This window comes from Mirounga angustirostris, unplaced genomic scaffold (genome assembly GCF_029215605.1).
Source record: "Mirounga angustirostris isolate CCGP_5_RB_7025 unplaced genomic scaffold, mMirAng1.0.hap1 SCAF_3, whole genome shotgun sequence".
In the NCBI taxonomy this organism is placed as follows: Eukaryota; Metazoa; Chordata; class Mammalia; order Carnivora; family Phocidae; genus Mirounga; species Mirounga angustirostris.
Genome location: NW_026991711.1, coordinates 72146565 through 72170646, shown reverse-complemented (window position 1 = coordinate 72170646; position 24082 = coordinate 72146565). Strand labels below are relative to the sequence as shown.

Sequence of the window (24082 nt, the reverse complement as noted above, 5' to 3'; positions counted from 1 at the left end):
TTTCTGAACCGCAGAGAAACCTTCATTTAGGAGGCATGCTGTGATGCACTTTCTTTCACTAAAACTGACACCATTTGTTGCCTGTTGAATCCAACACTGTTCTTTTCTTATTCATCCCAAACAATTAAAGTAGAGCTACTCTCGTAGCCCATAAACAAAATAAGCACTGACAAATATATTCTGGTGGTCCTCAGATAAAAAGATTTCACTACATTTGTCAAAGCGCATAGAATGTACAACACAAAGAGTGACCCTTAATGTAAAGAATGAACTTTAGTTAATAGCAATATATAGAGCGGTGCTTGGCTGGCTCAGTCAGTAGAGCACATGACTCTTGATCTTGGGGTCATGAGTTCGAGCCCCACATTGGATGTAGAGATTACTTAGATAAATAAATAAATAAACTTTAAAAATGTAGCAAGAATTTATCGATATTGGCTCATCAATTGTAACAAAAGTACACATTAATATAAGTCATTAATAATAAGGAAATTAGAGGTACAGTGTTTAGGGGTATATGGGAACTGTATACTTTCCGCTCATTTTCTCTGTAAACCTGAAACTGCTCAAAAAACAAAAAGTCTAATTTTAAAAAAAGGGTCACCATAACATGCTTATGTATTAGTTCTTTCTAGTTCATTGTCCAAATGAAAAGACAAAATTTCTCGGTCTTGTATAAAACTCTTAGACCTGCAGGAATATGTCTGTGTGTTGCAGACTCCCCACCATCGTTTAAGAAATGCTGAAATCAGGGGTTCAAGAATGGAATGGGGCATTCCGAAAAGTTGTTAGAGCTCTTTCCTCAAAGTGTTCCAGAAAATGTCTGGAGGGTCATCTTTCGGAGATGTCCTTCTGGGGAGTTTTGCTTTTGGTGGGAGGTCGGAAGACGTGATCTCCAATCCCAAGATTATATAATTCCAGTTTTTATGAAGTTTCACCCTGAATTAATTTGCTTTTGGTCCTACTTTTCACAGACTGCAGTGGCCTGATGCCAGAACCACAATGTACTTAAACTTGTAACTTTCTGTCTTTTTTTGAATTCCCACAACTCTGTCCAAAGAGTGACAATTTCATTTAGGCCAACCAATTGTCAATTTTTTGGTCCTGGGAAAGAATAATAAGTCCCACTTCATTCCAGGGAGCACAAATAGCATTCCTTCCCGATGGCCTATCACATTCCATTCTGAGCCAAGTACCATAGTTACAGTTCCATTTTTACATCTTTGGGCAGTCCATTTTCTAACTGTTCTCTTAGGCAAACCCTAGAAAACCTTTCTATTTCACTATTCCCTATGGAAAATATTTCCTTCCAGGAACCCGAGGCTAGGAGAGAATCTATAAAGGGACTCTTGTAATTGTAAACTTTTTTTTAAAACCACTTTTTATACTTTATTGCATTTACATGTGTACATCTTTGCTTAGTTTCAGAAAATGACACTGGCATGTTAGATGTTGTAATATCATTGGCATTAGTTTGTAAAATCCTTGTGCAAAGCATCAGTTGGGTCTAAAATACTGAATTGCTTCAGCTGGGGTAGAATTCCTAAATTGGGGTCTAATCGTTTTCTATTTGAAAGTAAGGAAGCTGGGTCCTATTCATAAACGTGGATACCTAAGGGAGGAGGAGACAGCCATGTGTTCTGATTCCAGTCTGTCCCCCTCTCTCTCCTGGGCAGCTCTTATCCCCTATCCCATTACATCAGACTTCTCACACTTTCGCCTTGGGACTTCCAGAAATGAAGGCTGGCTGAGAGACATGGCTTTTCAACTCCACCTACTGTCTGTTCCAAGAACTGCATTTAGGGGTTTTTTTGTTTTGTTTTTTAAGATTTATTTATTTGAGAGAGAGAGAAAGAGGGCAGGGGGAGGGGCAGAGGGAGAGGGAGGGAGAGAATCCCAAGCTGATTCCCCACTGGGCTCGATCCCACGACCCTGAGATCATGACCTGAGCCGAAATCAAGTGTGGGGCGCTCCACCCAGGCGCCCCTCCAAGAACTGCATTCGTATTTCAGACATCCCAGTCCCAAATCCAAGAGGGGAGATGGCTCTCCTAAGCAGAAAGAGGAAATGTATTGCAGTAGAAAGAAAGGATAAAATGGAAGAGCAAGTGAAAAATCACAGATTCTTGGGACGCCTGGGTGGCTTAGTTGGTTAAGAGTTGGCCTTTGGTCAGGCTGTGATCCCAGGGTCCTAAGATTGAGTCCCACCCACATCAGGCTCCTTGCTCAGCAGGGAGCCTGCTTCTCCCTTTGCCTGCCTCTCCCCCTGTTTGTGCTCTCTCTCTCTTTCTGACAAATAAATAAATAAAATCTTAAAAAAGAAAAGAAAAGAAAAGAAAATTCACAGATTCTGGGGAATAAGCCTGAAAAATAAGGCACAGAGGGAAACCTGTTTCTCTCTCTTTTGACATTTCCAAAAGGGAAGACTTATTTATACAAGATTACAACCAAACTCCAGTAGATTGAAGAGAGATGATGTTTTCCATGTAGTAATATAATCTACTAATTATTCTCAAGTTGAATTAATATCAGTCATCTGATAATATTTCTAGTAAAAGAGATATAAATATATTTCTTTTTGTAATTGTTATCCCAGTGTGTTCTCTGTTTGAAGGGTATTACAGAGTTAGTATCAATGCATTTTTGAACACGGTTAACAGTCTAAAAAGAGACAAAACATGCCTCCCTGGGGCGCCTGGGTGACTCAGTCAGTTAGACTTAGACGTCTGCTTTTGGCTCAGGTCATGTTGCTAAGGTAGGGCTCCCTGCTCAGTGGGGACCCTGCTTCTCCCTTTCCCTCTGCTCCTCACCTCTCCCCCCAACCCCCGCCCACCTGTGCTCTCTCTCTCACACACTCTCTCTCTTTCAAATAAATAAAACCTTAAAACAAAACAAAAAAAGCCTCCCTGATGTGTTGAAATTCTGCCTTTTTCTTTTTTTTTCACTTCAGTGTTTTTTTTTTGTTTTTTTTTTTTTTTTAATACTTTCACCAGTTTCAGGAAAGGGTGGGTTGGAGTCAGGGGCTTCCTGAAACCTTTCAGAACAAGAATTCTAATGAAGCAGTGTGTTTAGAGGGGCCCCCTGAGAATCGTGTTTTGGAACATACCGACCCCACGTGGTATTATCTTTGTCACATTTTGCAGTTTTGTGTGAAATTTATTTTTAATCTTTAACAAAGCCTGCCCATGTTTATCTTATGTTATGAAAAAGTGTAATGGTTTAAAACAAAACTTTTTAAAATAATTAAATATACAATGAATGCTGAAACATAAAAGTCAGACAGAATGTTACCTTAACAAGAAAGAGCTTCCTAAGAATCAAAGGGTTGTTGTTTGTTTTATTTGCTAAAGACAAATAACAAGTACTTTCACTTTAAGGGATTCTGATGGCTCTGGAAGGAGGTGAGGAGAAGCTTGGATTCCCCACACCCCCCCAAGACAAAGGCTTCCTACCCCTCGTATTCACAGAGCTGAATACTTATTGACACAAAAAACTATATACTTTGTGTTTAGAGTGGAATGCTGAGATTTGATTGAAGACAGCACATGGATCAAGCAAATGGCTTTCTTGAGCATGCTTTCAATCATATTTAAAATTATGGGAGAGAGAGAGAGAGAGAAGACACCTTGGGCTTGCCTTATTTTGTGTATGGGAAGTCAGTAATCAGGGCAGCACGGAGTGGGAATGAATTGCAGGGGCTGCCTTCTCATTGTATGTAAAAGCCTCGGAGTTCCATCCACTTTTCACGTTGAGCTGATTTCAGTGCTATCTTTGATAAAGAAGGGAAGATCTGGGCTTTTCAAGAAGGAGAGCCTTTTTTCTCTAAGTACCTACAGATTTGGGGTTTCTTTAAGTCAGTGATTACTTAAGTCAGTTATGGGCTAACGTCTCAGAATAGGACAAGATGGAAATATATTCTCAGTTTAGTTTGTGGTGGTATGTAAGACATGAGTTTGAATAGTGGTGGTCCCTTTCTTTATGGGACCACTGTAATTAGCCAAAGCACCTTTGGATAGTGTAATATCTATCTGGTCCTCCCGCCATCTGCAGCTATCTTAGGGGCCCTACCAAGTGCTACAAAAATGCTGTTCAAAGAGAAACAGTGGTTCTTTTTCTTTATTTTTTATGTGTTGCCTGCAAACAGCTTCAAAATACGTTTGGTAATTTTTATGAAAGCTCTCAACAAGTATTTATTTTGCATGTGGCTAGATAGTGATTTCTGTGTTTTTATGGAAGTGTTGCTGAATTTTCCACGCAGTTAGCATAGTAAAATGGTTAAGAGCTTGAGCTCTAGAATTTGACACACCGATTCTGTCACTTACTTGGCAAGATCTGGGCAAGTCAATGGAGACCAAATTTGCTCATTCACAAAATGGCAAGTAGTAATAGTATTTAACTTCAAAGGTTGTTGTGAGGATTGAACACAGGTAACGAAACAAGCTCAGCACAGGACCTGGCATTAAGCGGCAACTCTTCTTATGATAAGTACGGATATATGTCCAAGAACTTAAATCAGTTACAAAGAACATAATGCATGTTCGGCAGTAGTTGAGGGAAGTCTAACACTACCTCTCTTTTAAACTTGGTTCCTTTCTGTGATAGTCTCATGGAATGATATGCAAGTTCTTAGCAGAATGCTCATCTGTAGGCAGTCCACAGGCTTGTGCTGTGAGGAGGAAGGTCACAAAGCAAGGAGAGTGACCCTGATAAATATAGACATGACAGAAGTCATGCTGAAAAGGATTTTGTTGAACCAATCATTCTTTAAATCTCTATGTGGGACTGGATTTAATTGCAGTGTGTGTGATAAATGATATACCATGACTTCAGGAAATCTTACAGAAAACAAACAAACAAAAAAACCTCTCATGGTTGGGAGTGCAGTAATGCAAATATTCCAAACACCAGGTACTCCCTAAATCATGGCTTTGGAATGCACTGAATCAACAAATTTACTTTGTTTTGCTTAGTTTACTTTAATGGGAGGCAGTAGGGCAGAGTGGTGAAAAGAGGCAGCTCGACTGCTATTACTATTTTACAGATTATTTCACAATATTGTTATTAATAATTGCTTGTGATTGTTGATTGGCATTTTATAATTATATACACATTAAAAGAGCTTCATATGTATTAGAGATGTATTAGAGATATGTATTAGGGATAATAAAAGTATGTATGTATTCATATGTATTAGAGATAATAAAAGTAAGTTTAAAAGTATCAAAGACATGAGGGCGCCTGGGTGGCTCAGTCGTTAAGTGTCTGCCTTTGGCTCAGGTCATGGTCCCACGGTCCTGGGATCGAGTCCCACATCGGGCTCTCTGCTTGGCAGGAAGCCTGCTTCTCCCTCTCCCACTCCCCCTGCTTGTGTTCCCTCTCTATGCCTCTGTCAAATAAATAAATAAAATAAAATAAAAAAGTATCAAAGACATGATAGGGGACTAGTTTTATAAGGAAGGATTCGGGAAATAAGACTAATTATTTTGAGTAGGCTAATTCTGTTATTTCAGGAGTCTAAGAGAGTTGTTTTGGTTTGCAGAAAGACTGGAGTTTGGATTATACCTATTGGATATATTTTACATACACTTTTTTTAATAAATAAAAGATTAATAATAAAAAGATTTTATTTATTTCTTTATTTGAGAGAGAGAGAGAGAGAGAGAGCACGAGCAGGGGGAGGGGCTGAGGAAGAGGGAGAAGCAGGTTCCCTGCCGAGCCCAGAGCCCAACCTCCAGGCTCCATCCCAGGACCCTGAGATCTGACCTGAGCCAAAGTCAGAGGCTTAACTGACCAAGCCACCCAGACGCCCCTCATATATGTTTTTATTTACTTTTCAATTGACTGAATAGGTGAGTTTTAAAAACCCTTTACTTCATCCACAGCATGATTAACATTAGTATTAGGACTGAGTCTACAATGTTTTTCCTAACGTTAATTTCATAGTTGTTTTCAGTTCTGGATGTGAAGAAGGTTAGACCTGAGGATGGCTGATTCTGAATGAACGTAGGCTCTGCTATAAGATGGCCCCATAATACCTCTACTGGAATGTTCTTTATAGCAACATCCTGATCTGCAAAATTGATAGTGAGTAGACAGTTGTAGCTTCAATCCCATAACTCTACCACAAAAATAGATTTTCAGATTCTTTTAATATGAGCGTTATCTAGATAAAACTATATCTAGGTCCTCTTTGACAAGTTACATGATTCAGTGCTTTGTTTCTATAAACTAAAGTTAGAAACTCAGAGTGACTCACTTTTCTTTTTTGTATGCATCTAAGTGTACAAGGAAATCGGACTGCTTCTGGTGTTGCTTTCTTTAAAAGAAAAAAAAGATCTGCTCCTTCTCAAGTATCCTTTTTAGGTCAGCAATTTTGAAGTGTAAGACTTATTGATATCCGAGCGGAAAGGGCTGATGCTCTGCTTTATCACGACCCTGTGAGTAGAGCTCTTCCATAGCTGAAGAAAGGAAAACATTTGTTGTACTAATACTGAATGTGCTTCCTGTGTAAAATAACCTTTAACTCTGTGGAGATCCCCCATTTTAATGATCAGGGACATAGTGGAAAGAGAAGGAAATCCAAACACCCCACTGCAGCCATTCTCCTCAACAGCAGGTCAAGCTGCAATCTTCCTCATGACAGAAATGGCTGCTGGCAGAATGTTCAACTAGGCTCCTGTTTCTCCTATTTTAAGATATGATGACTTTAATTGTTTAAAAATGTGTGTGACATTTTGACCCCGTAAGAAGGCTGGGCCACATCAATCAAGGATCATGAGGTAGATGGACCAGTGGAATCCTCTTACTCATGCATCTGTCATTGGGATTGCAGGAATCTGGTCAACTGTAGAATCAGCTTTTAAATCCCAAGCATGACTGCACGTTTCTCGATCTCCATCTGTCTGTTATAGAAACGCTACTGAGTCTGCATTGACTGCCCTGGCCATTGGAACAGTTCTGTTTATGCAGAAACTTAAAGTGGGATTTCCTACTCCGAATGAGGGGGAAATCCAGCAGTGTTCACCTAGGGAAACAAACTTCTCAAGTATATTTTCGTTTTAGAAACCCCCTGCAGGAGCCCAGCTCCTTAATTTCTGTGAAAGTATGTCTATGTGTTAGGGAAAGAAAGAGGTTAAAATATGAGTTCTGAGCTTCCCTGGTATGCTTGCACTATGCATCCCACTGCAGGACACAATCACATTCTGTCTCAGCAAACTCACCTTGAGAACTGCATCTGGTATTCCCAGAATGCAGTTAGCATTGGATGAACATGAGAGCTTCCCACAGGTCAACCAATGTCACGTCTGCCTCCGAGCTCACTTGCAGATTGCTCCTTCTTAGAAAGATATGCCTACTTTCAAAAGACATCGGAACTGATTGGAAGAGAGAAGAAAAAGAGTAATGGGGACTGATTAATTTAATCTCCTTCCCACTCTGTATTTTCTCTCTCTGTCTGTCTTTCTCTCTCTATCCCACTCTCTCCTTCTCCTTCCCACTTACATGGGCAATCCCCTCAAGCCAGATCCTCTGATTCATCTTAATTTTCATCTGTTTTGTCTCCTAAGAATGAGTGATTGGTCTCTGAGTACAGATCAAACCTAATGACACAAGAGTTGTGTATTTCACATGCCTTAGATGGCATTACTGGGTTCTAAAACTCTAGAGAAGTCTGACATGGATTTATGGGATAGTGGAAAGAACACTACCTCGATCTTAGTAGGTGTTTGATAACTATTAACTTTGTTTGACATTTGATATTTCCTGATGGGTTAAACACTGGTTAGGAATCATGAGAGCCAGGCTCTGTCAGCATTCTGCTACTAATTTGATGTATAACCTTTGACAGTCTCCCATCCTCTCTGGGTTTACAATTTCCTGGCTTTCTAAAAAGGAATTGTACCTTCATGATTCTTGAAATGGGGCATTCATGCTCCCAGACAGAAGAGTTTAGGATTGTATCAGAGGATGTACCTAGCCAGAAGAGAAATACCTTCCTAGAGTTATCAATTTCACTTGAGGGTAAAACCTGAAAGTTTTGTTTTCTGTTGTTATATGAAACCAAACAAGGATATATTAGGTACTCCTGAAATGTAAAGTGTGCCCAAATTTCATGCCTGCAGTCAAGTTTTGGGTCTTGACCACAGATTGCTTCTTATTCATATTCACTTTCTTCTGCTTTTAGAAGTTCTTCAGTGGAGAACTCTGAGAAGTCCTCTCAGGTGATAGGTACTCTCCCTTTTAGCTTCTGTTTCTTCTCCTAGTCTTAAAGTGTTATCTCTTTGAAGGATCTTCCTTGTGCCCTAGGCTTAGACTACCACTTACCTGCATCTATCCCTCTCATTTAGATGTCTCTTCTGGGCTCCAAAAGCCTGTATATCTAGTTGCCTACTTGGGATTTCCTTCTCGATATCTCAAACCCAACATGTCTAAGGCAGGACTCATGACTTTCCCCCCAAACCTGGTACCCTTGCAATGTCCCATATCTGAGTAAATGCTACTACCTCCATTAAATTGCACAAGCTGGAAAATTGTGTCATCCTTGACACCTGCTGATTTCCAACAACCGATCCATCACCCAAACTTGTAATTATTGACTTCTAAATAGCTCTCAAATCCATCGTCTCTCCATCTTCAAGCTACTCTCATCCCTTGTTTTAGCCTCATTACTCCACATCTATTGTGGCCCCCTGTGTAAGATCCTGCATTTTCCTGCCTGTACCCACCTGTAACAGCTTCATTTCCTGCTCTAGCCACACTGGCCTTCTCCTATTCGCTCATATACACCAGGCTACCTCTTCTCACTGTACCTTGCCTATGTCTATTTTCACTTTCTCCTTCCTTCACTCACTTAACTTCTACTCTTCAGACTCAAGAAGCCTTTTCTGACCTTGCTGACTAGTTCCAATCTCCTTTATTAGGACCACTTATTTCTCTTTTGTGGCACTTGCTGAAGCCATAATTTTTTGTTTATTTGATTATTTGATTGATAGGGCTTCCCTCTAAGGCTGAAATTCCATGAGGACAGGAATCATATCTGGCAGGCATTGTGACCCCATAAGCCATTAGTTACTTTAATAGTAGGCACTTTAATAAATAAATATTTGGTGAATGAATGAAGTAGTTATTCACTAGCAAAGGAATGGGAAGTATGGATAAATGCCACCAATAACAATGAGTTAATATACACAGAAGAATTTTGGGATTCTAAAATGTTCAATTATTAAATTTTGTTTGGAGTGATTAGTTGGGATGTTATTTTTCAAACATCAAGTGCTGATTGTTTGAAATATATTGTGCAGATATATAAAGACAAAATGCAAAAAAGCATTTGGAGTCAAGCACTTAGAGCTTTTAACAGAATCCAATCTTTTTTTTTTAAAGATTTTATTTATTTATTTGTTAGATAGAGAGGGAGGGTGCGCAAAAGCAGGGGGAGCATCAGGCAGAGGGAGAAGCAGGCTCCCTGCTGAGCAAGGAGGCCAATGTAAGACTCAATCCCAGGACCCTGGGATCATGACCTGAGCAGAAGGCAGACGCTTAACTGACTGAGCCACCCAGGAATCCCAGAATTTCCAGTCTTTTAATTTTAATGGCTGCTATACCATTAAAACAAAAGAGCATTCAAACAAAAGAGTGGTTTTTATACATATCCATAAACCAGATTCTTCATTTCTTTTAACAATTAAAATTATTTTTCTGCACTTGCATGACTTTTGTCCAAACAAGACAAATATATTTTCACAGTGTTCCCCACTTAAAACAAATCTCCTTAAGAATTAATGGCATGACATGGGAATGCCAACAGCAGAAATAACTTTAAAATGATCTTCTTTTACTTGTAAGACCTAAGATTTCTGTTTAAATGACAACATGAGTCACAACACTAAGTTTAAAAAGTAATCTCAATATATACAGATTTTCAAATAAATTTTCAATGGAAGGTGAAATCCTACAAGTTGTCTTTAATAAGTGATTAATCTTTTCTTACTAGTCATTAATTAAGGCATACATATGCATAAAAATAAAACAGATTTCTTCAGGTACATGATACAAAATGAGCAGCGGTTATTTGAAAAACATTGAGCACTTACTCTGTTACAATGTTCTGTTTGCATTTCACAGGGAAAAATAAAGTATTATGTTTTAAGATTATTTTGGGGCCACAGACTATCTGACTAAAGAGTAGACATTAAGCAAAAAAGGCAATTATTTTTCTCCTATAACATGAAGTCTAGGGGTAGGCAATCTGTGTTCAGTGAGGTTATCAAGAACATGGGTTCCATTTCTCCATTCTTGTTTTTATCACCTCATGATCCCACAATTGCATTCAAAGAAAGTGGTGTTATAAGGGGGTAAGGATAGGCAAGGGTAAAATGTGACCATTTTAGAGTGGCCCTCCTGTTTTATCATAAAAGTTACCACATGCCTCAAAAATTCAAGGCAGGAGAAATAAAAAGGCATTCATACCAAGACACACTGTGGTCAAATGCAGACAAAAAGAAAATCTTAAAGCAGCCAGGGAGAAAAATACAGATTACCCACAAGGGAAAAACAGACTTATGGTATACTTATCAACAGCAACAATGGATGCCAGAAGGCAGTGGAACAATATTTTCAAAATGCAGAGAGAAAATAATTGACAGGCTAGATTTCTATATCTAGCAAAACTATCTTTTATGAGGGCAAAATAAAAACATTTTCCAACAAACACAAAATGAAAGTTTACTATCACTCACCAGAGAAATTTCTACAGGATGTATTCCAGGATGAAGAAAACTCATCCCAGAAAGTAGGTCTTAGATCCAGAGCAGATAGCAAAGAAAATAATAAACACATGGGTAAATCTAGCCAATCACTGTGGTAAACAACGATAGTAATGTCTTAATTATAAGATTAAAAAATACATATACAACTAAAATGTTGGTAAAAATGGCATGTAAGTTGGGAGGAGATAATCAGGAATAAGGCATCAAAGGTCTGTACTTTGTTCAGGAGGGTAAAACACTAACTTCAAAACTTATTAAATTACACACTTTATTAGTTACATACTTTATTAAATTACACATACACATATGTATGTTAAAATTATAGAACACCTCGTAAAATATTAAGAAACAAAGGTATAAACTCCAAGCTAATAAAGAGGAAAATAGATTAAGGAAAAAAAAACCAAAAACATAAAACAATCCCCCCAAAAAGTCAAGAAGATAAAAAAAGAATATAGAAAAGGCAGAATAATAGAATGCATAAAGTAAAATGGTAGAAATGAAATTCAAATAATTAAAATAACAATAAGGGTGAGTGAGCCAACCTTTTTATCAGATTAGATAGAAAGCAAAATTTTGCTACATGTTGTTTACATGAGACGTGTAAAACAAGTTCACAGAGGAGTGACAAGTAAAAGTAAACAACATTACTAAAGATAGAGGTTTATTACTTAAGGAAAGTCCAATTCATTAGAAAAACGTAAGCATTTCTAAACTCACATACTTCTAATAAGATAGCTTCAAAAAATGTCAAGCAAAAAATGACAAAACAAGAAAAAGAAATTGACAAATACACTATGATTGAGGTAGACTTGAATGAATCCTTGCCAGAAATTGACAAGATAAAAATATCAGTAATAATAGGGATGATTTGACCATCACAATAAACAAACCAGGTCTAATAAACATATATAGATGCCTGTACCCAATAAATGGAGAATACACTTTCTGTTCCCAGGAACAGTTATAATTGACAATGTACTAGCCTAGAAAGTAAGTCTCAACAAAGGCCAAAAAATCACTATCATATAGAACACATTCTCTGACCACAATGCAATAACAAAAAATAACCCCCAAAACTTGGAAATTTAAAAGTATAATTCTAAACTGTTCATGGGTTAAAAAAGCAAAAGGAAATAAGAAAATTAGAACCAACAATAACAATTCTATAGGAAAGCTTGTGAAATACAGCTAAAGTGGTAGATGGAGGAAGTGATAGCCTTATAATACATTAATAAAAAAAGTTGAGATTATAAAAAGAACAAAAAATCTAAATAGAATAGAATAAAGGAAATAAAAAAAGACCAAAATTAATGAAATAAAACATTCAGTAGAAAGGATAACAATGAAAATGTGGATTCATTGAAAAGAAATTAATAAAACTGGCAAACCCTTAGCAAACTGATGAAGAAAGAGAACAGATACAATTTTAAGAAAAAGGAAATCATAAATACAACAGCAATTACGAAGATAAAATATTACAAGCAATTTTTAAATAAATTTAAAAACAAGTAAAATAGGCAAATTTCTGAAAATACAAATTTACAAAACTGACTTAAGAAATTTAAAATTGTAAATAAGCCTGATATTTAGCTTGTATGCAATTGTAAACTATTCTGTTTGCTTAGGGCCAGGGTCAGTTCTGATTGATTAGTGTGACCATTCAAATTGATTGCTAAATAATTTGATTACCACCCAGCCCATAACCATTAATAAAAATTTTCCCACAAAGAAAACACCAGGTCCAGGAAGTTTTATAAGCAAGTTTACCAAGATTCAAGAAAGAGATAATTCCAATTGTAAACTCCTTTAGGGTGTATAAAAGGATGAACATCCCCTAACTGACTTATGAGGCCAGTATAACTTTATACACAAAACCAGACAAGAAAAAATTATAATCCAACTTCACTCTTCATTATGGATGCAAAAATCTTCAACAAAATATAAGCAACTGTATCAAGTGATATATATACAAATATAATAACCAATTGAGTCTACTCCAGGAGTAGAAGATTGTTGTACCATTAGAGGGACGCCTGGGTGGCTCGGTCGGTTAAGCATCTGACTTCGGCTCATGTCATGATCCCAGGGTCCTGGGATGGAGTCCCACATTGGGCTCCCTGATCAGCGGGGAGTCTGCTTCTCCCTCTGCCCTTTACCCCACTCATGCTCTCTCTCTGTCTCTCTCTCTCTCTCTGTCTCTCTTTCTCAAATAAATAAAATCTTAAAAAAAAAAAAGATTGTTGTACCATTAGAAATTTATTAACACAATTTACTCCATTAATAGATTAAAAGGGAAAAATCATATGGTCATTTCAAAAGAGGCAGAAAAACATTCAAAAAAATCTCACAAGCCATTTATGATAAAAACAAGCAAAAAACTTGTAACCAAAAAGGAATAGAAAAGAACATCCTTAGCCTACCTAATAAAGGGTATCTGCAAAACATCTCCAGCAAATATAATACTTGATAGTAAAAATGTTTAAGGCATTTCCTTTAAAAATAAAGACTAAGACGGAAATAAACTATTATAATTCCCAATTACTTTATGCTGGCATTTTAGCCATTGCAGAGCATCAAGAAAAATAGCAAAGGAGTATTAGAATTGGAGAGGAAGAGACTATTTTGTCATTATTTACAAATTAAATAATTGTGTAAAACTCAAAGAATCTACCACAAATTTTAATAAAAAATGTATCAAGATTACTAGATCTAGGATCAATAAATGAAAGTTAATGGCATTTCTATATACCAGTAAAAAGCAGCTAAAATTTTTAATTTTAAAGGGTACCAGTTACAATAGCACAAAATAAGGTATCTATTAATAAATCCAACAAAAATATTTAAGAAACTTCATGTCGAATATTATAAATATTTACTGAATCAAGAAAAAGATAGGCAGACCCACTATCACCATTATGTATTCAACATTATTTTGAAGGTTGTAGCAAGGAAAGGAAATAATATAAATTTGGTAAAGAAGAAATTATCTTTTTGTTGATAATATGATTACATATTTATAACCCCCAAGATATACTTTCAAAAAGGCCCTACTAGAATTAACAAGATAATTGAGTAATGTAGCTGGAAACAAGATAAATATAATACAGAGACACATATACATATATAAACATACATAGAGATGTGTGTGCACATTGTTCTCTATATGGTAGAAGCTCTCTTAATTCACTTCTACACAACTGCGGGATTTACACAAGTTCTCAATTTCATCTGTAGAATTTACAAACTATTACCTATGGCAGGCTAAATGCCCTTACCTTGTGAGATAACCATGTATTCCACTTCACCAGTTGAGTTGTATGCTTACTAATATCCAGTTGTGCATTCTCCTAAAATTTTTTTTATGACAGGTGTACTGCTATTAAAACTAAGTAATTTAAATAAGTATTACTGAATCCAATAAACAATAATGTGAAAAGAATGAATTGTTTTTAGGAAAACTGTTAGTTGTCTGCTTTAGAAAGATTCAAGGGGCGCCTGGGTGGCACAGTCAGTTAAGCGTCCAACTCTTGGTTTCGGCTCAGGTCCTGATCTCGGGGTCGTGAGATCAAGCCCCACATCATGCTCTGTGCTCAGCACGGAGTCCTGCTTAAGACTCTCTCTTCCTTTCCCTCTCCCTCTCCCTCCCCTACCCCACCCTGTACTCTCTCTCTTTAAAAAATTGTTTAGAAAGATTCAATAAAGGCAAGTTACAGTGCTGTTGGTTTCGGTGTGACAATTATAAAACAGGAGGAGGAAGTTGTAAGATTCTACATTTACATTTTACTGCAAGTATAGTTCTTGACCCATGGTAGAGAAATGTAAACTGCAAATTGTTTAGGATGCATTATGAATGTGGTTTATGCAAGAAAGATATCATGGTACTCCAAATCAGTGGACCCATACTTAAAGAAAAGGACTTTGTCCTATATAACAATATGCATAAATGAATATATATGAAATATGAAATGAATATATATATGAATACACACACATGTTTGTTGAAATATTTAAAATATGTATGCTGTATTAGTCAGGATAGGCTAGGTTATGCTGTAGTAAACCCAAGAAGAACCCCACCACCCCCCAAAAAACCCTTAAATCTCAGTGATTTAAAACCACAAAGACCCTTCACCTGGATAGCATCCAGGGCAACTATCTTCTCCATTAAGGCCCAGCATTCTAACTACTTTGGTCTTTTGACACTTCCATATCAACACATACCTCCGTAATCACCAAGACAGGGAAGATATTATGAAGAATCATGCTCCAACTCCTCAATGCTTCCATGCAGAAGTGAAAAATATCACTTCCACTCACATTTTCATTGGTCAAGATTAGTCACACAGCTATATCTAATTTTAAGAGGTAAGAAAGTATAATCTTTTTTTTTTAAGATTTTATTTATTTATCAGAGAGACAGCGAGAGAGGGAACACCAGCAGGGGGAGTGGGAGAGGGAGAAGCAGGCTTCCGTCCGAGCAGGGAGCCCGATGCGGGGCTCGATCCCAGGACCCTGGGATCATGACTTGAGCCAAAGGCAGACGCTTAGCGACTGAGCCACCCAGGCGCCCTAAAAGTATAATCTTCTTACACATTTAGAAGTAGAGAGGAAATGGATATGGTTGAACAGTGATGTTTATCACACACATATTATTTTCTAAGATTTCTCAATCTTAAAAGCAAAACACTGTGACAGTTTGTATTACTGATCAAAATATTTGTTGTCCTTCCTGTTGGAAGATCATTTCAATCCCATTGGCACTGTGACTTGAAGGGCCCTTTCCTGTAAAATGATTATGGATCTCTTGACATTTCAATATCAGATATGAACATATGTCTTGCTTTGGCTTATGAAATGTGAGGGTAGGGGATGTGGGACACTTCTTTGTAGAAGCTTTAAGAGCCATAAGATGCTGTACCTTGATTTCCTTCCCTCTACTACAAAGCTGCAATGTGCTTAGCAGTTACTCCGTTAGCCTGGGTCCCACAGTGAAGATGGTGTGAAGCTGATCTGCTGTCAGCTTGTGATGGACATGCAATATGAGCAGATTGTCAACACAAACCACTGAGACCTTCGGGTTCGCACTGCAGCATAATTTACCCTAACCCGACTAAAATGCACACCATCTTTATGGCACCGGTAAGAATGCTGATAGGAATAGCCAGATAGAAATAAAAACGAAAGACATATATTCCATTTGTACTAGTGATAAAAGTACACAATACTTAAGGCTAAATTTGACAAGACAGGTTTAAGACATATGAAGAAAATTATAAAATATTACTGAAGGATATATAGCATGTGACTCTTCCCAAAATCAATGTATAAATGTTATGCAATCCCAATCATAATCCTAATGGTTTCTTTTTAATTTGATAAAAGCATTTTAAAGTTCATGTGGACTATTAGAATTGACCTATAATGTTGCTGCCAAGATTAAATGGGCTAAAATATGTAAAGTGCTTAGGACAGTATTTGGCACATACAGGCACAATAAACGTTAGCTAGTTTTGCTGTTTGCAAAACTATTTAGATCATTAGAGTGGAGAGTCTCAAAATGTATCTTAGTGTAAATAGGATTTTAATATGCCTTTGGAGGAAAATAAAATTAGATTCCTCTCAATCTATATTGAAAAGTAAGTTCCATATGAACTAAAAACAGAGTATGAGAAATAGTATTTTAGAATAAAATTTGAGAATAAATTCATATACTAGGGGTTAGGGAAATGTTTTCAACTGAAACAGTTAGCCAGGAAGTTATAAAGGAAAAGAGACATTTATTTAAAAATGTATGGGGTGCCTGGGTAGAGTAGTCCATTAAGCATCCAACTCTTGGTTTTGGCTCAGGTCCTGATCCCAGTGTTGTGAGACTGAGCCCCCATTGGGCTCTAAGCTCAGCAGAGTCTGCTTGAGATTCTCTCTCTCCCCCTCTCTTGGCCCCTCTCACTTGTGCTTGTGCACACGCTCTCTCTCAAATAAATAAATCTTTAAAAAAAGAGTACAGGGGCACCTGGGTGGCACAGTCATTAAGCGTGTGCTTTCATCTTAGGTCATGGTCCCACGGTCCTGGGATCGAGCCCTGCATCGGACTCCCTGCTCAGCGGGAAGCCTGCTTCTCCCTCTCCCTCTCCCCCTGCTTGTGTTCCCCCTCTCGCAGTCTCTCTCTGTGAAATAAATAAATAAAATCTTTAAAAAAAATAAATGAATAAATAAAAAGAGAGTATAGCTGGAAGATGCCAAAAGAAAAATATTAGAGATTATGAAAAATATCTGTGATGCATAAGACAAAGGTTAACATTTATAGTATATGAGCACCTACAAATTTATAGGAAGATGAAAAACTCCATAGAAAAATGAGAAAAGGATGTGTGAATAGGCATTTCCAGGAAAGCAAATCTAAACAATAAACAAATATGAAAAACTGCTTTATCTTACCAGTAATCAGGAAGAATCACACTGAAGTAACAATAAGCCATCATTTCTCACTCATCAGATCAAAAAAAAAATTAATTGTTGACAGAAATGTGCATTTACACATTCTTAATCACTTTTTACATCTATTTAAGAAAAGGATGTCTCAGAACAATCCTTTAATAAATACAGTGGTAAAGGAAGAAATTATTTTATGTTACAATTAGTCACATACAAACTACACTATTTTGTAATTTCAGGTTCTCATGGAATGTATTTTGACAAGACTTTGACTTCTGTTGCTCTTTGTATCTTCCACACTGTAGGTCCCTCTCAGCTCCGAAGAATTTTGCAACTACTTTTGGTCACTGGACAGTGTTTTTTGTTGTTTTGTTTTGTTTTTTAATTTTAATTCCACTTAGTTAACATACAGTGTTATATTCATCTTAGGTGTACAATCTAGTAATTCAACACTTCTATACATCACCCTATGCTCATCATGACAAGTACACTCCTTAATCCCCATCACCTATTTAACCCATCCCTCCATCCCCTGGACAATGTTTTTTTGACTTCATTATCTTTTTGGATCTGTGACTTGCATGATTCTTCACCTAGTTTCTCACAGGTACTTTCCTACTTAACTCCTTACTCCTCCCCTACCACATTCTGGAATTTCTCAGCAGGGTGCTAGGGCCATGGCAGTCTTAATACTTACTGTAGGAAATAAATTCAACTCGGTGCTAACTGTGCCCTGGAGCTAATTTCACCCAGTCTCAACCACCAGACCTTTGAAACATGCAGCCATTGTTCCTTGAGTCTACTGACTGTGATGATGATGTGGAGAATGGATTAGGGAACAGGTGAGCAAGGAGAGAGGCAGGCAGGCCAGCTGAAAGGCTATTACAATGTACCTAATGAAAGATGAGAGCTACAAAAGGATACAATCAGCTCCAACAAAGATGGTGAATGGAGTTTACAGTCTAACAAGGAGAGGCACATGTGAAAAGAAGGGCAACAATGTATTACAGATGCTGTGATACGATTTCTGTATGTATATACAATGGAGCACCAATCTAGCCTCCCTGGAAGGGGGAAAGCAGGACAGTAGAGCAAGCCAGGAAAGGCTTCATTAGAGGAAGTGATGCTTGCCCTGAGACACTGCAACAGAGCCTTCTGGGAAAAAAGGGGAAGATAGGAGTAAAAGTACAGGGCATGAAATTCACAACATTTTCAAAGAATTCCAAGTAATTTAATATGACCAGAGTAAAGGATTTAAGAATGAGATGAGGTTGGCAGTCAGATCACAAAAGTCCTGTTTGACACTCTAAAGAGTCTGGAATTAATCCTGTAGGGTGGGCAACAAGGAGCTATTGAAGGGCTTTAAGTAGTAGATTTGAATTTTAGGGGACAAAACATCTTTGGCAGCACTATGGAAGATGGTTTGGAGTAAGGCAGGGAGCTCTTCCTAATGACCCAGGCATCAGGCAATTATTCTGTTAACCATGATATCCTATTTGTCAGGCAATTTCACTGAGGTATTTGAGAAATAATACTTTTCTTTCTTGCTGATGTAAAAACACCTAACTAGAACAATAAACAAACAGGTCTTTTTTTTTTCCTATACTCTATTGTGCAAACTTAGTTGTACACTCTAATTTAATAAATGGAGTGAGTCTGAACAGCCTTTGGCATTAATCCCAGATACTAAAACAGTGAGAAAACAACAAAACAGGGAACATAATATCTATCCCTAAATCCAATTGTATGGTTAAGGTTATGGAGCACTTTAAGAGTTATGATTTCCCTGGCAAAGTATCAAAAAAACATACCTTTGAAAATTATTCAGAACAGCCATTTGGCATCCTACCATGCTGACAGAATGAAAAATGTCAAGTAAATAGCCTACGTGTAATTCACCATTCTTGAAGAAGTAAAGGAAGGATGTTTTCTAAGGCTTCAGAATGACATATTTTATTAAATAAAAACATGGTCATGAAAAAAGCCAAGTGAAAACTTCCCAACTCACTTAGAAAACAGAGTCAATTTATTTTTTTAAGAAATAAATATATTCTGTCATATAAAAGAATATCTGAGAGCCAATCTGTTCCCAGTGGTTCTTTCTGCTCTGATTTCATTCTTTTTGCCCTTTGGTGTTTTCTAATTTTCTACAATGAACATGCATTGCTCCCATAAGGAAAAACAAAAAAACTCAAATAGACTAACCATACAATCAGAATGACTCAGGCTGTCTTTCTCAGCTTTTAGATTCTAAATTCTGAAAAAGATTAGTGTAAACTGCTTTTGAGGTAACCTCCTAGTATGCTTTGAACATAGGCAAATTTTCTCTCCTCCAGTTTTTAACTGTCTTCAAGGAACAGAATTTTGAATTTTCAAAAATATAAAAGCTTCCCCTCAATTATTCATGCCACTGGAGGAGAAGATTGACCCTAGTATTCAAAAACAGCATCTGAATCGAAAATATCAGGTGTACATGCATATTTTATTTGGTTCTATATGCAACTATATGTTTTTGGCAGATCTGCCTTCTGAATTAAATTTTTCTTTAGCTGGTATTAACGTGACTCTATGCTTCTACACGTGGGCTGGTAAATGAAGGGTAATAGAAATGGGGCTAGCACTTAAACTCTGTTGCAAATAATCTACAACTCCACAGATTAGAATAAAGACTCTTTATGATGAAAGTATAAACCACTTTTTCAAAAGCATAGACCTGAAATAGGGCTACAAAAGCAGGGAACATGGAATGCTAACCTCTGCAATGCAGATGTAAAATAGTAAAATAAAACACCTGGATTCAAGAGTCCACTTTAGCACTTATTTTCAATACCCAGCTTTTCATATTCAGAGGACACTCTTTTAAAAGCAGCTCCATCTGAAATCATAGTCAGCAAGTATTTCAGAAGAAATATGAAACACTCATCTCTTAGGGTTAAGGAAAAGGGTCTGTCAAATAAACTGGGTGTAAAGTATTTCTCCATCCCTTAACACTTATGAAGGGACTTGCAAAGAGTTGTGTAAATATCATTTATCTGAAATTAAGCACTCTGAACCTTCCCCAACCCTACAAGAATTTAGATCATTTAAAGAAGAGTTGGGTGTACTATTTATAATTTATAGATTCTATTCAGGTCCTCTGAGCCATAGTAACTTTCTTATTAGTTGAGATTTGTACCACCCCTTCACAAAAACTCCCTCCCCAACCTCATAGGGGAACACAATATCTGAAACTTACACAGCCATACAATGTTTTAATTAATAGGTACCTTAGGGAGAATATGATTTACAGAGTTTTTACACTAATTATTTCTCCCTCCCATCTTTCTAAAAAAATGGAGCTCTCATGCTTCTCCTATGCTAAACTCTGAGGGAAAACCATTGCCACCAACCCTTGTCGCCCGACCCTCTCCAAATCCCCCCATTCTGCTTTCAGAGCTCAAAAGAATCCATCTGGCTAAGAACTGTCAGAGACAGGGAGGAAAAAAGACCAAGCAGGATTGGCCAGACTTTGTAGCTGGAGGGGAGGGGAAGGCTGGGCACGTTGTGCGCGCATGCGTGCGCGCACACACACATCTGTGGCTCTTAAAGTGAGTGATGTCAGAATTGTAGACTTTTTGGTGAGGTGCCAGTTTTTGTTGAGTCTAGCCCTGAGACAAAGGAGATAATTGGAACCAGATAAGGATTTAGGGCCTTAGCTTATAGTGCTGAGCTTTAAGGTTGGGCACCAGGCCCAGGGAAGTGCTTCTGGAAACTTCTTCAAATAAGTTTTCTTGGATCACCCATGTCCACCTCCACCTATTTCCCAATCATATTAGCCTAGTGTTGTCTATTAGCCACAACTATCCATTCATCTGTTCTTCCCACACTTTTCATTCAACAAACATTTACTGGTGCTTTCTGTGTGCCAGATACAGATACAGTAATGTGTAAGGCATAGCCCCTGACTGCAGAAGCTTGTTGAAAAGAAATAGATAGATGTGGAAATAGATCAACACAACGAAGTGCTAAAGGTTATGCTAGTGTATCGGTCACATCAACTGCATAAAGGAGAGAGCCTTGACTTCTCTACCCCCTGTACTCCTCTGGTACCATTAAATGCTCAGCCCCTGAACCTGCTACTCACTGGTCTTCCTTCCACAAAGCCTGCTACTAAGCCCCTTAGAACATTCAACTAGACCTCCCTAGTTTATTGCAACTAGATTTCCCAGTATTTTTAAATTTGTCACAAGTTCTCTTCCCACATCTTAGCCCTAACTGAAACCTATCTTTCTCATAAATGATGCCACTTTCCTCAAAAGCCTGTCCAGTGATGTCTACTCCTTCTCCCACTTTCCCTAACTCACAGAGTAAGAAAAATGTCAACCCAACTTCTTGCTCCCCACTTTACTGCTTGATCATTTGTCATTCAACTACCTTTTCTTTGAAATGCATGCATTTGTGGGGCGCCTGGGTGGCTGGATCAGTTAAGCATCTGCCTTCTGTCTTGGCTCAGGTCATGATCCCAGGGTCCTGGGATCAAGCCCCCACATTGGGCTCCCTGCTCAGTGGGGGTCTGCTTCTCCCTCTCCCTCTTCCCCCTGCTCAGGCTCTCTCTCTCAATAAATAAATAAAATCTTAAAAAAAAAATGAAATGCATACATTTGCTTTACACCATCCTTTCTTTACTTTTGAAGGGATGAGGACTCAACCAATCCATGGGCATTTTTCAACTCAGCATGCTTTTACACCAACCCGAGCTGTTGCCTGGCTATCTTCATTCACATGCTCTCACCCATGTTTCAACAGCAGCCTGCATTCTAGATGGGTTTCTTCTGCTATGTTCAACAACATGCATTCAACAAATATTTTTGCCAGAAAAGCTTAAGAGTAAAGTCAAGGAAGACAACAAAAAGTAAAGTAAAATAGAGTACTTGTGCTACAACGCACATGAGCCTGTTTCTTATGTAAAATGTGGATAATAGTAGTACCTACCTCATAGAGTAATTGAAGATTAACTGAAACAAAAAGAACTAAGAATAGGGCCCGACATATAGCAGATGTCTATCCTCCAAACCATATTACATAAAGCCTAAGCGAACATATTAACCCATTCTAATATCCAATCTAACTTAATTCTTTAAACTACTTTAGCACACTCAACACTGACTTGTATTAGTTAATGCTGTAACAAACCTTTTTAGAAGGATATAAATATGGGTGTGTGTATATGGCTCAAAATAAGGCAATTTTCCTCCTTGCTCTTCTACTGAAATTACCTTCACAATCAGTCACCAAAGATCTATTTTTGAGACTTCATGGTCTTTTAAAAGCTATCTTAAAACTACTTTCTAACCTTTCTTTTGAACTACTTTTCAACCGCTCAACACTTTCTTCCCCTTTGGATTCTATGATAGCACTTTGATTTTTCTTCTGATTCTCTGACCATCTCTTTTTTGTCTCCCCAGCAGGCTCTCTTTCCAATAGTTGCCTCATGAATTCTAGTATTTCTTAAGGTCCATCACTACTTTTCACTGCTTCTCAAAGTCTCTGCAATGTGCTGTGATACCTTTCTACCCTTATCTCTTCTGTGGACTACTGCAACACTCTAAATGGTATCTTGGTTCCTAGTTTCTCCCAATTCCAGTATATTCTTCATGCTGCCACCAGAATAATTTTTTTTAACGTCAAATGTTTGTGAAAAGACCTCCATTATTGCCTATTTTCTCCAAAAAAAGAAAAAAAAAGGAAAAGGAAAAAAGGGGGGAAAAAAAAAGCCCCAAGCCTCAGCACACCATACGGGCCCTTTACTTTACCCCCAACCAATCCTTCCAATCTCATTTCATCTTGTTCCATCTACTCCCCCAGAACTCCAAACACATGGAAATCCTCATTGTTCATATTACAACATGCCTTTTTGCAAATCTCTGCCTTTCCACATTTCCTCTTCCTCAAAAGCCTATTTTCCCTGTTCCCAACCACTTCCTGATCCAACTCCTTTCTCTATTAAGCATTTACCACATTTATTTACCATGTCTATTCCCCCAAGAAAATAAAAGCATCTCAAGTATAGGGAAATGGCTTTTTCTTCTCTTTAGCTCCAGAATCCTATGCTCAACAAAAACTTAATAACTAAATTGTGAGGAATCAACAACATTAAAATGATTTCTTTTTAAGAGTTGCAGTTTTAAAATTTCTCCTCAGGTGGACTGAGTGAAAGGAATAAGATGCAAGTGAAACATTCAAACTCAAATCTCAAGGTAGATATGGAGAGACAGAAGATAAGGACAGCAGTGCAGAATATTCAAAATCTGGGCTATCCTGGAACTTCAAGGTTGTAAGACCAGGGCTGTAGATATACAGAACATGTCTGACCTTATCGCCTCCCTCCTCAGAAATCCTTCAATGGCTGTTTAAAGTTAAAGCCTCATCCTTAATTGGCACAGAAGCCTCCATAATAAACTTGCCTCCACCTACTTAGCCTCATCTCCCGCTACTCTCTACCGTACTTTCTGAACTTCAGCCACACAGACCTCCTTTCCCATTTTTTTACCTAAGCAAATGCCAGTAATGTTCTTTCATATATTCTCCTACCTCAAACGAGTTCATTCTATCCCTTCACTATCAGCCCAAGGATTCCTTAAGTTACCTCCATTATACAGTGACAAGAGTATGAGTCCATTTTATCACATTATATTTGGAAGACAACACAGTATAATGTTATGACAATGGATTATGGGTTCTTCGGCATATTTAACTTTTGTCTGGCTTTCCTTGACCGTAAAATTGAGACAACAGTAGTACCTACTACATAAGATGATTGAAGGGATTAACGGAGATAGTTCATGTAAAGCACTTACAATTGTGTTGCTATAAATAGAAGGCCAATCTATGTAATTATCAACC

General features: G+C 37.6%; 1 long non-coding RNA gene across 1 annotated transcript in view; it reads right to left on the bottom strand.

The window, feature by feature from the left end:
* The window catches only part of LOC123839610 (uncharacterized), a 29231-nt gene that overhangs the window by 4678 nt on the left and 471 nt on the right, over positions 1-24082 (bottom strand). The window contains exon 2 of the long non-coding RNA XR_006789672.3: positions 7220-7372. This is a non-coding gene — a long non-coding RNA (uncharacterized LOC123839610). The remainder of the gene's footprint in view (positions 1-7219; positions 7373-24082) is intronic.